We start from the raw sequence: 5140 nt of genomic DNA on the forward strand, positions 1-5140 counted from the left end.
CACATCTGCCTGCATGGCTCTGTTTGACTGGAGAGGGGAGGCAGGGTTGTAACTAGCTTGTCCCAAACCAGATCTGAACAGTGCAGAAGCGTTCTATGCCGTCCCTGGTTCTGCCCACCCCCCACCTCCCCCAGCAACTCTGGTTAGGCTGTCTGGAACTTTTCCTTCAGTATTCATCTCAGACAGCGTGAAGCCAGGGGCATCATCTTGAGATAATGTGAAGCAGTATGCTGAGGTGTACAATCCTTGTGGCACCCCTCACTGAATGGTACAGAAGCACCGAGACTAGACTTCCTTCCTTGTTTTAACGAACTCTCCCAGCAGGAGGCAGCACTAACTTAAGTATTGTGGCTGGAAACTAAAAACACACACACACACACACACAACTTTTTGTAAAGAACCTAAGAATAAGGAACAAATGACAGCTCAAAGGTCTTCCTTTATTTTTACTTTTTAACATTTTTAAAAATGTTTATTATTTATTTTTTTGAGAGAGAGCAAGCGAGCGAGCGAGCAGGGGAGGGCCAGAGAGAGAGGGGGAGACACAGAATCCGAAGCAGGCTCCAGGTTCTGAGCTGTCAGTGCAGAGCCTGATGTGGGGCTCGAAGTCCAGAACTGTGAAATCGTGACTTGAGCCGAAGTCAGTACTCAACCAACTGAGCCACCCAGGTGCTCCCAAAGGTCTTCCTTTAAAAACCAGCTTCCTGTGCTATGGCCTCTTAACAGCTGGAGGAAGGAGGGATTTGCTTCCATTTTGGCCATGGGGTCCTCTCCCTCCCTGCAGGGCACATTCAAGTCATATTCTTTGGAATGTGTACATTCAAGAAAACCTAATCTTCAGGGGTTGTGCTTTCCCCCAATCAATCTACAGTTTCCTCTACTCCTCATATTCATTTAACCTGTTGCAGATGAGGAGGGAGGTTTGTTTTAGTTATTTCCAGAAAATGAGGTATCGACTGCCTGTCACTGGGGTGTTGGCTCTTCCATGCAGGAATACTTGTCCCACAGCACATGGCACCTGTCCTCTGCTTAGAAGGGCAGGGAGGGTTGGCTCTGCTAAATTCTGAACCTCATTTTGAGGGGACCATGTTTGTAATTTCAGCAACAAAAGCTGAATATACAAGATAAGAATCATGCACAGGCTCAATCCCTAAATGTGTTACCTCCACTAGGTCAGCTCCTAGAAGGCAGTGCTTTGTTGTGCCCACTGCTGTCTCTAGTGCCTGAAAGTGCCTGCATGCAGGCCCACAGTAGGCACTCAATAAATAGCCCTTCTGGGGTGCCTGGGTGGCTCAGTCAGTTAAGAGTCTGACTTCAATTTTTTTTTTTTTCTTCAACGTTTATTTATTTTTGGGACAGAGAGAGACAGAGCATGAACGGGGGAGGGGCAGAGAGAGAGGGAGACACAGAATCAGAAACAGGCTCCAGGCTCCGAGCCATCAGCCCGGAGCCTGACGCGGGGCTCGAACTCCCGGACCGCGAGATCGTGACCTGGCTGAAGTCGGACGCTTAACCGACTGCGCCACCCAGGCGCCCCAAGAGTCTGACTTCAGCACAGGTTATGATCTCGCTGCCCATGGGTTCGAGCCCTGTATTGGGCTCTGTGCTGACAGCTCAGAGCCTGGAGCTTGCTTCATATTCTGTGTGTGTCTCTCTCTCTGCCCTTCCCCTGCTCATGCTGTCTCTCTCTCTCTCTCTCAAAAATAAACATTAAAAAAAATTAAAAAAAAATAGCCCCTGCATAAATGACAAAATGTACCAACCTTCTTTCACTCGCTACTTTTCACCCCCCACCCCCACCTCCCTAATTCTCAGCAACCCACCGAACATCTGAATGACTTCTTTGCTCTAGTTACCTTCACCTGATTCGCCTTAACACCTGTCACTGCCTTATTCTAATACCTCCATCCAACATCCTAGTTGTCTATGGCTCAGAATCTAAATAATGCAGACCTCCCTTCCGTCCAGTGTGGTACGAAGAGCATGGGCTGTGGACCTGGACAGACAGAAGCTGGAACCCCAATTCTGCCATGCATCCACCACGGACATAAATAAAATGGGAATAAGAACATCCACCTTCTAAGTTATTGGGGCCAGAAAGATTGTAGTAAAGCTCCAGACATACAAAAGGCACTCAATCAATGGCTTTTTACCCCAATAACCTAATCTTATGCTATCTAAATTTAGCTCGTGCTACCCCACACACCTGAGCCTCACATAGTCTTCCTATACACACCGTATGTATATTCCAGACACCACCCCCGCAGCCTACCTATCCATCATACTCCGACTGCTCCTGCCCGTCTCTCATTCCACCTTCTTGCACTTCATCATGACTCCTTGGATTTTTTCCTCACGTGGTGGTCTTGAAATTCTTTTGTATTGCTTGGAAGGTCTAGCACCATGCTGAGTATAGATAAGGGGCTTAGCAAAGGCTTGTTAAGTCAGAATGCAGTTGGATTTTAGCTGGAAAAGACCACATGTAGGTCTATTAATTAATGAACCCTGCCCCTCCTGAAATACCATGGGATTCCTTGGTTGGCTATGTGTCTTTGGGCCGCTCCTTGCGTCATTTCCACAGTAAATGTCTCACAAAAGGATGCTAGTAGAAAGACAGCCTCCATCAGGACCTCATCTAGCTTCTTGGGAATTGGAGGGATGCCCACAACTGTGCCAACAGCAGCACGGAGGCCGGAAAAATCACTGGCAGTTGAGGTCCCTACTCCGCTCGTGTTCCCTGGGAACATTCCCCAAGGTTCCGGTTTTAGCCTTCTCACTGTTTATTCTGTGCAACTCCTGACCCAGCATTCCCTTCTGACCACTCTTCTGGGTCACCCAGACCAGAAACCTCCAGGACATGTCTTTCCGCCTTCCACCGCACCAAGTGCCTTCAAGCCTCCTTTCCCAGTCTAGCCCTGTTGCTGCCTCTACTGCCCCTACTGCCCGACCTGGCCTCTTCATTTGTGTATGGAAAACCCAACAGCTTTGACACTCCTCCAGCTAAACTGCTCTTGGCCCCTGTACCTCAGGCCATTCATGACCCAGGGAAGGCCCTTCCTAGGATCAAGTCCTACCCTCCTCCTCTCTGAAGACTTCTCAGATTCCCTTAACTCATGGCATCTGCATAACCACCACACTGGACAAACACAGAAGTATTGTTTTATGATGTTTCTAGGTGTACTTTTCCTATTCGTAGCAACTCTCGTCTCCAGACCGGGTCGATACCTTGGAAACATATACTACAGCTTGAAACACTTCTTTGTATTCCCTGCTTCACAGCATGTGGTGTCTGTCCTAACAGTTGTCACTGGGGTCCCAACTGCCAGAAACAGTGCTGTTGGTGATGTCAGTGGGTGGGCAGGCCAAACTCTGATGGTTTCCTAGGATATCTCTACAAAGGCTTTACGACTCACTACACTGGGATGTTCAATTGGGCCTGGGGAGCCTTATCTCCCTAAGATTTTAACTTCCTCGAGGGCAGGGACTGTCCTAGATCTTGGCCACTCCATAGCATCCAGCTAAAATGATGTTCAAGAAACACCTGGGTTTCCTGAAGGATGCTTTTGTTCAGTGGGAAAGGCGTACAACTTATGATTTCCTTATTGTCAGAGAAGCCTCTTTTTTACACTTTCTTGGACCGTAAGATGTAGGGCCAAGGGGACTAGATCTACCATGTAGACTTGTGGGTAAGACCTCAGGTTGGATGTCAGGAGGGAAGGGTAAGATGCTTTTACTGGAAAGCTAAGGGATGGGGAAGGCTGACTGGTCTCCATGCTGAACCTAGTTAGAGCTTCCGTTGTTGTCTTTGCTCTGATGGCTTCTCCAGTCTCACTTTCCATCTATATTTTATTTTTTTTTTCAACGTTTATTTATTTTTGGGACAGAGAGAGACAGAGCATGAACGGGGGAGGGACAGAGAGAGAGGGAGACACAGAATCGGAAACAGGCTCCAGGCTCTGAGCCATCAGTCCAGAGCCTGACGCGGGGCTCGAACTCACAGACCGTGAGATCGTGACCTGGCTGAAGTCGGACACTTAACCGACTGCGCCACCCAGGCGCCCATCACTTTCCATCTATAAGAAAAGGGTATCCTGTGTGCCTGGAGCCAACATGCCGCTACGGCTGGGCCCTTCCACACACCCTCACCAGGCACACCGATTCCAGCTGCCTTCACAGTCCTTGTGGGGGGAGGGGACTCCAACTTGGCTGTAGAAAAGTCCAGGCAAAGGACTTGACCACTAAGGCCTGCTGCTCCCAAATGGTAGACTGACAAGTGTTATGAGTCCAGAACTGTAAGGTCCAAGTCAACCACTGCCTCTTGCCAAAGGCCACCCATGCCCAGCATATCCTATAATGAGAAACACCTGCTGCTTCTCCACAAGACCTCCGCCTGGCATTTAAGGCCCTGAGAAATCTGGCCCTTTTATGGCCATTTATACAAGCCGTCCCCACCCACACAAATTACCTGCTCTGGCTAAAGCGGGCAACTTGATGTCATGTCCTCGTATGTCCTGGTTCCCCAAGATCACTTGACCCTGGCAATTCTGGGCCCCTGCCTCTCCCCAGCCCACTCCTTCTCAGAACCCAGCTGTAGCATCACCTCCATGAAGCATTTACTTGCACAGACCACTCCCTGATAACCAATCCTATACAGTCTCTTTTATACTCCCTTTCCCTAGGGACGAATTTTGTGTGTCAGTGAAATCCTCAAGACAGAGCACCTGTGTCATGTGTGTGCCCTCCCATGACAGCTCACATGAAGGGATCACTGGACAAATATGAGGGGTGCATGCCTGTATCAGCCAAGGCTCAGGTTCTTCCCTTTGACTCTTGCAGGGAACAGGCGACAGAATGAAGGTGACCGGGTCACTTGACAGGCTTGGGGGACAAAGCCCAGGAAAGAAATCACACCCAGCACTGAACAACAAGAGATGGAGAGCAGCACAGCTCCAAGCCAGTGCCATCCGTCATTTACTGGTATGTGATTTTAACTTCTCTGAGCTGTACAATGAGGAGAACACTTAGCCTACTTACCTTAGAGGTTCAATGTGAGAAGCAATGGGAGAAGTATAGGAAAGTGCTTAGAGGCACCATGGAAACTGTAGTTGGGGTTAGTTATCCACATGGAGTTGAAAAGAGC

This window comes from Lynx canadensis, chromosome B1 (genome assembly GCF_007474595.2).
Source record: "Lynx canadensis isolate LIC74 chromosome B1, mLynCan4.pri.v2, whole genome shotgun sequence".
Taxonomy (NCBI): domain Eukaryota; kingdom Metazoa; phylum Chordata; class Mammalia; order Carnivora; family Felidae; genus Lynx; species Lynx canadensis.